The 13,938-nt window shown below is 36.5% G+C and overlaps 1 long non-coding RNA gene across 1 annotated transcript in view; it reads right to left on the minus strand.

Annotated features, from left to right (window-relative positions):
* Positions 1-12,059, minus strand: part of LOC5569685 — a 30,277-nt gene extending 18,218 nt beyond the window's left edge. The window contains exon 1 of the long non-coding RNA XR_002500340.1: positions 11,805-12,059. This is a non-coding gene — a long non-coding RNA (uncharacterized LOC5569685). The remainder of the gene's footprint in view (positions 1-11,804) is intronic.
* Positions 12,060-13,938: the final 1,879 nt, after the last annotated feature.

The raw sequence follows: 13,938 nt of genomic DNA on the forward strand, positions 1-13,938 counted from the left end.
CTTTATGAATTTTCTCAGAAATTTATTCGAGTATTTGCCTAAAGTATCTCTTAAGTGTTACTACCTTCAAGTTTTCATCTAGTGATTCTTTCAAGGATTTCCCGAGGAACTCCTCCACAATTCAACCAGATTTTTTTTTAAATGCCTTAAGTGATTCCATCCGGAATTTCTTTGAAATATTTTTCAACAATTCTTCTAAAGATTCTCCTATGCATTTCTCTAATGATTCTTCCATTGATTTCCAAAGGGCTTCTTCGTAGATTTTCGTTTATAATGTTTTAAAGAACTCAAAAAGTATCCCCTTTTTTCCTATGGATCCCCCAAAAGTTAGTACAATCAACTCTCCCTTACTCCATATTTGGTTTCTCGATATCGAGTTAGAGAACCATAATAAATGTTGGTTTTTATGGATACCTCGATGGTCCCTTGGATCGCGTTTGCACTGGTCATGTTTTCTATAACTCAATACCTCCCCAACTCGATGGCAGGCTTGATAGAAACTCCTCTGCGAGGCAAAGAGGAGGCGATTTTGCCGTTTTTCTGAGGAGAAAAAAATAAACTCAAAATTTTCAACACAGATCCTCAAGCGATTCGAGTGAGAGTGCAGAAAAATGCGAGGATTTTTTCAGACACTCTCTCTCTCTCGTTGCGATGCTCACCATCACTCACACTTCAAACGAACTCTCGAGTCTGCCGCCCGAACAGACAGTCCTCGGGGAGTTGTGAGAGCACCCTTTTTTGATGGAATTTAACTCGGTTTTTTTTTGTGCTGCATCTTCCTCGCTCATTTTTCGTTGCCTCGCTGCTTAGCATTTTTTGGCTCCCTCGCAAAGAGGCACTGGCAGCACGCTGCTCTAGAGTATGTCACCGAACTCTGATGATGATGAGGAGAATTATCAAGCCTGCTCGATGGTCCCTTCAATATCGACTTAAAGAGAGTTGACTGTAGAATTATAAGCATAATTTGATTGATTACACTGCGGAACACATTTTTGTCGGCTTTAGGACATTTCGTCGAATGACATTTGGTCGAATGACATTTGGTCGAAAGTACATTTGGTCGAATAGACATTTGGTCGAATGGCTTTGGAAAATTTATTTTGGTCGAAGTTGAACGGAATCATTTTGTAAAATTGATTATTGTTTCCTAAGTTTTGCAAAGTTGATAAGATAACGTATTCTTTTAAAAAAGCTGACTTATTAACTGTTGTTGAATAAATAATGGGACATTTTATGTAGTCTTATTTTTAAATTCAATACACCTTTTTATTTGAAATTTGAAGCTATGCCAAAATCGAGGATTTCAATGACTATTGAAATGTACTTTTTAGTAGTTTTATTTGTACATTGACTGAAATATTTAGCTCTATTATTCTTTTAAAATATCATCATTCTTTGAAAAACTGCTCAACAAGTTATATTATTACACAACGATGTAAACATAATGTTTTCTTCATTCATTATTCTTTTGAAATATCATCGTTCTTCGTAATAAAGATCAGCTCATCTGATGGAAGCATTCGGAGAGAGTGCTCGGGATCTTTCTTTGAATGCCGGGTCTTGCAGCTCACGGACGTGGATAAGAATGCGGAAATCAGAACTCTACTTATGGTCAATTGGCTTATTGTGACTTCCAGCTTAATAACATTCTTCAAGCTGACAGTGTTGATGACCTCGGGTGAATAACAGAGTTTGCAGTAGAAGCTATGGATTATTAAAAATGAAAACTGTGCTAATTCTATGTTTCGGGTAAGAGAAGACGAGCTGGCTGAAGTGAACAAAGTTTTCTTGTTTCCATTTAAGATCAGCTTATCTCGAATCTCAGAATATGCCTGAACGAAAAAGCAGCATAAAACATAAAAAAACGCAAGATGTAGATTAACACCTTGGAAGAGCGTCCATCAAATCGAATATCAAAGTTTTGCTAATCGCATATAGATTGTTGGTAAAACGGCTGATACTTTTTCAATTTTTCAATCACTCTTATATTAGCGACAAAATGCTACATACTATTTAGACTCGCGTACTATTTTTCTCACGAAATGTCGGTTCGAACAAATATCGTTTGCTTTCTGCTTCAACTAAACCTTTTCGACCAAATGTCCATTCGACGAAATGTCCGTTCGACCAAATGTACTTTCGACCAAACGTCATTCGACTAAATGTCATTCGACCAAATGTCTTTCGACCAAATGTCATAGATTCATTTTTGTCTCAAACACCAAAATACCATTATTTACTTAACCTTCCTTGTGCATTGGGGTCATTTTTGGCCTATCGGCACGGTAAATGTGCTGTAACTTTGTAGAGAAAAGAGATAGAAATCTGAAATTTTCTGACTTTTCCTAACTTCTGAAATCGATTGTGCTAAAAGGAGCTCCCAGTGACCTCTAGGAAGCGGCGCTACAAAAGAAGTGACACATCATGCATTAAGAGTAAAAAATGACTCATGACTTTGAAACGCTCACTAAAATCCATTTTTGAACCGATTTTTTGTACTTCTAGCTTTATATGAGAGATATGAAACTCTAGAATGGAACCCTGGACATTATTTGTCAGTGTGGCCATTTTGGGCACAAGGGCACAAGGGAACCTGGAACCTGTTCCAGAAGGAACTGGCGTATATCATATTGAGCAGTTGGACGACGGTTCAAATTTCATCAAGAGGACCAACATTTAGATTTGACCGGTTTTTCGGAATATTCCGGTACCGGTTCCGCTAGGGTCCGATGTGGACATTTTCAGACCATCATATTGTTCCATCATGCGACATCATAGTTCCAAATGGACACCATGCCATATACCTGGCGTTACACCCCTACTGCTTCTCAGCTTAGTGTTCTTATGAGCACTTCCACAGTTATTAACGGAGAGGAATGCCTGGGAAGTCGAGAAAATTTCCAAACCGGAAAGATCCTCGACTGGTAGGATTCGAACTCATGCCCCTTAGTTTGGTCTAGCTGAAAAACTGCGTGTTTACCGGCCCAGCATAAAAATGTTATATTAGAATATCATTTCCGTTACAGCCAAATTATGAAAAAATGATCTAACAGTCAACTCTCCATAACTCGATATTGAAGGGACCATAGAGTAAGAGAGGTATACAGTTAAAGATAGAGTTACCTGACCAGTGCATTACAACAGAGTTGTAACAGATTTTGTTATTCAGTTGGCGCTTTTTTATTCTAACAAAGTATGTTATAATTTTGGCTTATTAGTAGATAAAATAACACAATTTCCTCTGCACTAAACAAAATTGAAACAAAATATGTTATAATTTAAACAAAAATGAAACAAAACACAAATTTTACTCATTTTGTCCATTATCCATAACTGAATTATAACAAAGTTTGTTATGTTATTTAAATAAATAAAAGTCCACATGTATAAGCAACTTCCCTCAGATTTTTTATTACGAATTGTGTTATAATTATGTTTGCAATTGAAACAAATTTGAAACAGCCTTTGTTATTAGAACTGATTTTGATTTAATTATGTAACAATGTCCATCATGTAATCCTTACAGCGATTTCTCGAAGGATTCCACAAGCGGTTTCCCTGAGATTCCTCCAAAAAACAAATCTCGATTACTTTTTCAAATCGACGTAAGTAACATTCATACTGTATTGAGAAAGTTAATTAAGAAGAATCACAACCTTTCTTCTAAAACTGTTTTAAAAATAAATCCTCTTTTTAACATTTTTTACCGTGTATATCGCTTGAATTTTCCCACAAAAAATGTATGACAAAATGATAAGCCGTTTCAATCAGTTACTTACGACGTTTTTGTACCAGTGTAAAATCGACTCAAGTAGTGTTTTGTTTTAATTCGTGGTTAAGTCACACTTTGTCTCCCATACAACGCAGCGGCGGAAGTAGCGGTTAGGTTGCGAAAGTGGAGAATTTTACTTTCATCGTTTTGTAAATCCGGAAATTAAACGTTCTAAAAGTTAAAAATCGAGTTGGTTTAGAGCGGAACGTGTAGAATTTCGTCTGCAAAACACGTAGGATTGATAAAGAAAGTTTGTTAACTTTTCTGACTTGAGTCTGTTTGAATAAGTCTTCGAGAAATTTTGTTTGCTACCAGACCGGTTCCGATAAGGCTTCAGAAATACCTTCTGAAATTTTGACAGGAGTTCCTCCAGGGATTATTCCAGGAATGTTTGCAGGGATATTCTACAGGGATTTCGCCAAGAGTTTCTGAAAGAGTTTCTGCCGGAATGTCTCCAGTGATTCCTCCATAGATTCCTCCAGTAAAATCTTTACTAGAATTTCTCCAGAAACTTCTTCAATGATTCCTCAGGGAACTTTTGCAGAAATTTCTTCTGGTACTTTTCCTGATATTCCTTCAAAATTTCTTTCAGATACCCGACCAGAATCACATAACAAGATTATTATATATTGCAACAAAAGCTGTTAAGAATAACAGAAGATTAAATAATTTTGTTATAAAGATGGCTTTGTTCTTAACTTAACACATTTTTTTGTAATAAATTTATTACAACATTTGTTATAGTTTTGACATTACATTTGTAATTTGATCGTAAATAACAGCTAAAGTGTTGAACAAAATTTGCTACAATGTTGTTATGTTGTAACATGTCTGTAACACGTTTCGTAATCATATTGCTATAGTTTTAAAAGGATTTGTTATGTTCTATATTTATTTTTTTATATATTAGTGTAAATTTTGTTAGATTTTTTGTTAATTTAACTACTAACGGTATATGTATTACAACATCTGGTTATATAATAAAATCATATCAGAGCAATACTTTGTTATGATCTTGTTTCTTCTGTCTGGACGGGGACTCTTCTAAGCATTCATCCAGGAATATTTCAACATGGATTTATGCAGAGATGTCGTTAAGGCTTTCTCCAAGTAACAATACAACAGTTTCTTCTAGGATTACTCTAGATATTTCTCCAGTTATTTCTCCAAAATATATTTTCTCTGGTAGTCTTCTCGAGATTGTTCTACAAATTATTTCGAAAATTTCCTCCTGGAGAAATTCATCTAGGGATTCTACAAGATATAACTTCATGAAGAGTGCGTCGAGAAAGTCCGAGAAGTCGTCAGTTTTTTTCCCTCTCGGGTGACGCGTTCTTTTCTGCCGGGCAGTGCGTCGAGAAAGTCCGAGAAGTCGTCAGTTTCTTCCCTCTCGGGTGACGCGTTCTTTTCTGCCGGGCAGTGCGTCGAGAAAGCCCGAGAAATCGTCATTATTTTTCCCTCTCGGGTGACGCGTTCTTTTCTGTCGGGCAGTGCGTCGAGAAAGCCCGAGAAGTCGTCAGTTTTTTTTTTCCTCTCAGGTGACGCGTTTTTTTTCTGAGTGCTTTTATATGGCCGAGCACACGAGTGAAGCTGAAAGTGTATTGTGGCTGCTCAATCAAGGATGAAGGATCAATCGGTGAGCTCGTTTCATGCTTTTTTTCAAGTCTATAAAATATGTATGACCGCACATTTAATCGTTACATATATATGATTTTTCAACAAACTATGAATGGTTCGTCACTGTAAGTGTCGGCATAAACTCTTATTCATAACTTTATTGTTTTATATTTTTTGTATTAAATCACTTACCTTTATTTTTATACATAAAAAAAAATGCTTTGAATGGTTTGGTCTGTGCTAGAAGTGTAGACTTGCAAAACGTTTATTTTATTCAAAAAACTTTGAATGGTTCGCCACTGTAAGTGTCGGCATAAGAATATTATGTGATGGTCTAGCCAATCGATTTTTTTTTTCAATTTGAGTAAAATATCCTGTAGGAATGTTGCTCTTAGCTATTTGTTCAACAAACTTTGAATGGTTCGTCACTTCAAGTAACGGCATTATTTTCTCATATTTGAAAATTTTTCATGTTAATCGATAATTTTATATTTCTAAGTATATTTATATCTCACAAATAATCGTTTATCATGGTCTAATCGCTTATCAAAGTGAATCCTGTGTCCCAACGATCCTCCCCATTAACAAACATCCCTCCCAATAACCTTTGCGGAGATGCAGAGGCAAACACGGTCTCCGAATAGCAAAGGTTACACACTAACATTCCTTCCCCCAATCCCACCTGACTGCAAGGACGTGGCCGGCGCCGTTATTGACCCTGTATAAATAGAGGCACTGAATTATGCACACTGAAGAAGATTATGGCCAATCCCAGCCGAACTTCTAGTTGATTCTTTGTGCATTTTCACTGACTTCGGTCAATCACGGAATAGCAACCATTGATATGTGTAGTCAGTCTAAGCTAAGCTAAGCTAAGCTAGGGATTCTACAAGATATAACTTCATGAATTCCGATAGGGACTCCAAAAGAGTTTATTTTAGGAGTTCTCTCAGGCGCATGCATCCAGGAAACCGCTACATGAATTCTTCTAAGGTTTTTTCAGGTAATCTCCCAGGGATTCCCCTTAAAATTTCTCCAGGGACTCGTTCTGGGCTTCCAAAAAATTTCATCGAAATGAATAAGAATTCATCCAGAGTTTCATCTGCGTTTTTTTAGAGATCCTTCTACAAACTCCTTTCCAAAGAAGTTTTTTGAAAAAAAAACCTGGATAAGCTTCTGAAGAGATTCCTGGAGAAACCTTAAAAAAGACACCTACACCTTTTGGCTACGTTCTTTTTTTTCAACGGCTTTTTTATAATAAAGAATGCGTTGACAAAAAGCATATTTCATTAAATATTGATTGTCTACCAACTCATCACTGGACAATTTGTAGAGGAAACCATTGAGAGATTTTTTTTTGAAGCAATCCTTTATGCAGTTCCTGATGAAAAGCTGAAGAAATCTCTGCAGGAATCGCTGTAGGGATTCTAATAGAGAAATTCCTGGATGAGCCTCTGAAGACACTCCTGTAGGAATTACTGAAGGGCTTCTGGAAGAATTTATGGAGAATCACTGTAGAGAATTGGCTATTAGAATTTGTAGAGAAATCCCTGGAAAAACCCCTGTAGAGAATTTTGTGGATAAATCCCTGGAAAAAATTCTCGGAGAAATCTCTGGAGGATTCAATGAAGAGATTTGCTAAAAAGAATTAACGGAGAGCATTTACTGGAAGAATTATTGTAGAGATTTTCCTAAAATAATCTCTGACGTAGTTCTTAGGATAATTTCTTACTAAATTCCTGCAGGAATTTATAGGAGAAACACTGAAGGAATTTCAAGACTTGGAGGAATCTCCGAAGAATTCGTTGGAAGCTCAGAACGAATCCCTGCTGAAATTCCTGGGTGATCCCTGGAGGATTATCTGGAGAAATCATTAAAATAATTCATGTCGCGATTTTTCTTCTGGTAACTCTGGGCGAATTCCTGCAAGAAATTCTTGAGGAATATATTAGTTGTGGAACACCTGCAGGGATTCCTGGTAAATTCCCTGTAGCGATCCGGGGAGGAATCCCGGAAGAGTCCTGAGAGGACTACTTGGGGATATCTTTGTATGTTTCCGTGGAGGAATCCTCGGAGGAAATTCTGATGAAATCACTAGATAAATATTTCGAGTAATCGTTGAAAAAAATGGTCCTAGTGTAGCTCCTGGAGGAAACATTGAAGATGTGAAAACCACTAATTGAACATTAACATACTCTAATAACCCCTCTAGAAATTAAAAAGAAGATTCTCTGCAAGAATCCTTGATTTTCTAGAGGAATCTCTGAAGGATTACCAGAAGAAATCGCTTGAAAATTCTGTGGTCAAATTCCGAAGCTTTCCTACAAGAATTCCTGAAACAGATCTTGGAGAATTTCTGGGAGGAATTTCTGGAAGAATTCCAGTAAAAATTTTACTGGAGAAATCACTACACACATTCATGCAGAAATTCCTTGCGAAATACCTAAAGGAATCCCCGTTAATATTGTTTGCTGGAATCCTAGAACGAATTCCTTATCGAATCCTTGTAAAAACTCTTGGAGGGATTGCTATGCTATTCATGGAGCCCTATCGGAACTGGTATAAAACGTATCATGAAGAAAAATAATTCTTCCTGGAGGAATCTTTGGCAAAAGCCCTAGTGAAGAAATGCTGTAAGGATTACGGAAGAGATTATCGTCGAAATAATTCCTGGAGAATTATCTGGAAGAGTCTCTGGAGCAGAGATGGGAAATGTACTGTAGCAAACATTTACAGCCTCGACATTCACATTTTTCTGCACGACCATCGAAATCCAAAGCAAACAATTTTCTGGACGAGTTTTTATATCTGTCATTATATGAGCTAATAGAACGAAAATCGTTTCAATAATGGATTTTTGATTTCTTTTTGATTTCTCAATTATGTCTTCAAAGATTTGTCCATTATTTCAGGGCATGTCTCAGAGATTTTCCAGACATGTCTCCATGGAAATGTCAAGGATATTTTCAGAATGAAACCTCCGATTAAACTTGTGTAAGTTCTAATGTCACCCTTGATGAATAAGGATTTCTGAAAGAATTCACGGACTCTTGAGGGAGTTCTAAAAGATTTCCTTGATAAATTGCTAAGATAATTGTAAAAAAATCAATCTAATCTCTGGATAATACTTCGCAGGTGTTTTCTGAAGGAAATCCTTGGAAAACATCGGACGAAATCCCAAAATAAATTTGTATAGGAATGAACGGAGAATTTCCTGGAAAAAATTGTCTTAGTGCTATTTAATATGGAACCTTAAATAGGCATTTGAAGATGTTTTTTTTTATGTTTGCTAGCATAAAAATTTTGGGGCCATTCTTGGGAGTAGCCGTGGATGGAAAGGCGTATACGGTGTATAAATTCCTATAGGAATTCATGTAGGGTTTATTGAAAAAAGAAATCCTAAACAAACTTCAAAAACTGGGATGAACATCCGTGGATTTTTTCGGAATATGTTTGTAGGTGTCTTTGGGATATCTTCTAGAGTAACATCTGGAAAATTTGGTCAAAGTATAAATGAAAAAAATATCTGGAGAATCCTAGGATACTGTTAGGGAAAAAAATCAAATAAATCGCTGAGTAAATTACTGGAGGTAGTAAATTGTGGGTAAGTTCCTCTAAGCATCCTTTGAACATCGCTGGAAGAATTTCTGGGATAGTTGGTAAAGAAATCTCTAGAAGAAATTGTGCTGAGATGCCTGTATGCTTCCCTGAAAATATTCCTGATTAAATCTCTGTAGAAATCACTAAACGCGTAATTGTCTCTGAAAGTTTCTCTAGAGCCTGTATAATTTTACAACAGAATTCATTCGAGCAAATCAACAAAAAATAGACTTTAGAGACCATTTTGGTTGAAATAGCGACTTTGTTATTATTTATTTATTTTAAAATAGAGACTTTGGAGACCGTTCATTAAATTTCCAGTCGTCGCGTTGTTGATAATCGCTAGAAGCACCACGCTGATGTTGTGTACGAAAAGCGAGGTTTTTTTTCCTTCAGGAATTACACCAAATATTTTCTCCATAATTTCCCCACAAAATTCTTTGAAAATGTCCAGAAATTCCTCCAAGAATTCCCACGGGAATTTACCCAGGAATTTTCTTTAGAAAATTCTCTCGAAAATCCCGCTAGAAGTTCCTCCTGAGAAACACTCAAGGTATTTTTAAGGGGATTTCTCCATAAATTCAGTTGTTTTTTTTTTTCGGAAGTTCCTTTAGAGTTTCCTTCGAAACTTCTTTCGTAGTTCCTTCGGATATTCTTTCGAAAGATTCTTCGGTATTTTCTTTGGAAGTTGCTTCGGATTATCCGTCGAAATTTCCTTTGGAAGTTCATTAAGGATTTCCTTCAATGTAACTACACTTGCGATAGAAATTTCCTCCTAAAGGAGCTTGCTGAAAGACTTTCTCGAAGGAACTTTTCTATGAGATTTCTATAAAAATCACTCAAAGTGGTTTTTCCTCTTCCATTTGTTTGTTAAATAAATAATAATAATAATAATAATCGTTATTGTGTAAAGCTTTCAGTTTTATATTATTCTATTTAAAAATGTCGTCAAAAATTAGACATTAGTCAAATCGTTATAACTTTTCAACTTGTGATTTCATGTGAAGATACCTACAGTATTGGACAAAACATATGCAACTTTTTCGATTTTCCATACAAAATGACCAACTTCGGTAAGCTAGATCTCAGTTATTTATGGACCGATTTGAATGAAATTTTCACAAAACATCAGACATAACTTGAATTTTGACATAAATTTTTGAGTGATTTTTCCAACCACCAGTTAAAAAGCAGTAACGGTTCGACTAAAGTCAATATTTTGACGATTTTTTATAATTCACATAACTAAGCACATTGAAGGAATAGCTTCAGGGTATCTTCAGCAAAGTAGTAGATTTTGACGAGATTAACAAGTTTGCTGAAGACAGTTTTTGTGCAGTGGCGACTCGTAACCTCACTTTCTACCTGTTCTACGATTCTAAAAGTGACTATTTCAGCAAATTTAGACTATAAATCAAAAAGCTAATGATTGAAATCGTCCTTTCTAACAAATCTCTACTCACTACATGCAAATTTGTTGCTCAAATTCAAGAATTTCTATTCGTGGAACAGGTAGATTTGAGGTTAGGGAATCGCCACTGTTTTTGTGTAGGGCTATCAGATTTTGAGATTAATAGTTTTGAATTTTTCATCGAAAATGTCACCTTAGTTAAATCGTTATTACATTTAAACTCGTGGTTGGAAAAATTGTTCAAAACTATATGTTAAAATTCAAGTTATGTCTGATGTTCTGTGAAAATTTCATTCGAATCGGTCCATAAATAACTGAGATCTAGCTTACCAAAGTTGGTCATTTTGTATGGGAAATCGAAAAAGTTGCAAATGTCTTGTCCAATACTGTATATCTCGCGGAACATTACTAAAGGACCTATCTAACATTGAGAGGCTCTCTTTGTTTACTTTCTCTTTCATTAATAAATGAGTCACATTAACCTCTTCTGATGCGTTTTTTGTATGAAGTGCTAGTCAAGGAAATTGACTTTCGATCTATAGTGAAAAACTTCCCAAAATCTTTAGTATTTCACTGTTATAATCGAAAGAGAACGAGAGAGGAGAGAATCTCTCATTTGTACATAGGTCCTTTAGTAATGTTCCGCGAGATGTGAAAATGTTAATGTCTTGTCCAATACATTTACGACCGTCTAATGGGTTACTAAATGTTGAATTGTTTTCAATTTCTATAAAATTTTATCGTTTTATCATGAAATAATATAGAGCAATTTCAAATATACATGCCCCAAACGGGTTCTTGAATAAGGTACCTCTTTCATGTGAATTCTTTAACCCATAATACCCTCTATGGATCAATGCACGAGTTCACTATTTGACGTTTTAGCGGTGCCGTGTTATTTATGTGACCATGGAAACCAGTGAATTTGGCACCGCTCAAACGTCAAATTAGTGAACTCGTGCATCGGTTCATAATATCCATGAACTTGTCCTTCTAGGCCTACTTGTATCATGTTCAATGTCAGTACAGCTGAACTTTAGCGAAATAGATGGTTAACCTTACCTGCAGCGTAATTCAAAATCTGATTCTAAATGCAATTAACGGAAACCCACAAAATGCCGATGTAATCCAGAACTAAAATCAAAACGAAACAACGAACATTGAACAGCCAAATAAACAGCATCAGCAGCAGCAGAGACAGACACAAAAGAACCACATCATCACAAGAAATGCGCAGCTTCTTCTTACGCGTCCTTGGCGTGGGGTTGTTTCAGTAGTGTTTCACTTCGCATCGCAGCATCCTTTGGAGCGAGAGATGCAAACCCCCACTTTTCCAACAACGCAATTTTATCCTTACAGGTACATTACAACTTGTTTTAGCACTAAATCAGGAACGATTCTTACACAAAGCCAACAATATATCGTAATCACCAATGCACAGAAGTACCAATGCTGATTATTCACCAACCAGTGAAACTCTTCCTTGAAAACACACGCGGCGGCGTTCCTTTTGTTGTGATTTTCGGTTTCGATCGATTCCCGGTAAAATTACACACCAGACTGTGGTGCCACTGCGGCGAGGTATGGAATTACGCTCTTGAATAACGACACTATGGACCGTTCAACGCGCACTTTCGAATGGTACTAACAGAGCACGGGGTTTTGGCGCTGGAAGATGCCACTCTGCTTGACCGTCGACCCACACTACAAGTGGGAAGTGGTGCCATAGCGTTTAATTATTGCTTCCATTTCAACTTATAATGTGGAATACGCATAGATTAAAAATAATACGATTGACTTAAACTGAAATTCTAAAAAAATCATACATTATAAAATTCATCCTCTTTCTAGATCTTAAAATTGATTGTTGAATATAAAAACTTCCATTTTTCCTTTGCTATTTGTGCTGATTATAATGGCAACATTGCAATGGCGACGCTGGAATTCTGCCGCGGTCTTGAAACGAATCTCGATGTGCTGAGCTGAGAGCGCTGAGAGAACACGCTAATTTTTCGAGAGAGGCGTCGCGGCGTCCGGCCGATCTACACGCTCGAACGAAGTTACACAAAATTGAAAACGATTCTGACTTACCTGAGTTACCTCAGGGATGTCAACAATCCTTGTTTGCCGGATGACACAGGCCTCTCCGCCAAAGGACGAAGTCTGCGTGTCATCTGTAGTCGATTGCAAAAAAGTTTGGATCTTTTTCAATTGAAGAAGATTCTTCTTGCTAAGTTTGCCTAAACGATACTTGTTTGAAAAAGTTGAAAGCCAAAAAACGTATGAAAAACAGCATTTTTATTAGAATTTTGCCCTATGACAACCCAAAAATTGTGACCAAAATAGAGTCTTCAACCCTAAATCATGTTCCAAAACACTTGTAATGGCTGAATATACCGTGACATGCTCTATTACCGTGAGGTTAAAAAAATTGAAGTTTCAATCGATTAGATAAAAATAACGTATGATTGTTTTCAAGTCTTTTATGTTTTATATAGTAGACCGTTTTATATACTTTGCATAAAAAATATGATTTGAACCATTTGGAAATTTTAACCATAGTTACAGTTGATGTTGTTAAACATACCAGTGTTCCAAATACCGTGCATCTGACCCCGACTGCTGAGTCACATTTTGAAACATCTCTCAATTGAACGAACGAAGCGCATCAAAAATAAAACTATTGTATCGAAGAACGTATTGAGGTTTGCATGATTGATTCGGGAAATAAAATATATATTTCACTTCGCCATTTTGGAATTATAACTGAAACACGGTATTTGGAACACATAAGCAACCGTACCCTAATACCGTGTATTGGCACCAGACGATTACATTCTAACATTATTTTTGCTTGTTTGTGTGTGCAACTTTAGTTCAAGTTTGTCATGGTTTTCTAAATACTACTTAATGTGCTAACGTTTGTGACAATCATTTAGAAAAATAAATAATATAATATGCTAGAAATCCACATAATTCCCAAATACACGGTATTAGGCAACACACGGAATTAGAGCAGTTCACGGTAGTAAAATATTGAGAATGCGAAATTTCTGCCACGGTTTTTCAAAACTGGACCGATGTGAGCCTGTATGAATCAAGTTGAGCATCAAAATGTGTGAAGCAACATTTCTAAATCAGCATTCCTGATCAAATCGGATTAGCATACAATGTACTATTTTGTGTTGACTGTTTTTAGCGTTAGGTAGAGATATTCTCTCTCTTCCACACGTTTGCACACGGAGAGGTGTTGAAATATTTCAACGAGCAACCGCGTCGACCCGCGCGTGAATTGTTGCAGCCAAACCGTGAACACGCGTCGGTGCTGATGTTGCACATTATGCCTTAATGTTAGCGATGATGGACCCAAACATGTGAGAGGTGATTCAATTTAAAATTTGCACGGTTTTGAAATAGAAGACGACATTCAGCAACGCTGTTGAATCGAACTGAAGGTCTGCGATCTCTCTTCTTGTTACGCCAAATCTAATTACATTCGACTGTTTCACCGTGATGGCCGTTTCGGTCGATCCAAACC

The sequence above is a fragment of the Aedes aegypti genome, chromosome 1 (assembly GCF_002204515.2).
Source record: "Aedes aegypti strain LVP_AGWG chromosome 1, AaegL5.0 Primary Assembly, whole genome shotgun sequence".
Lineage (NCBI taxonomy): Eukaryota > Metazoa > Arthropoda > Insecta > Diptera > Culicidae > Aedes > Aedes aegypti.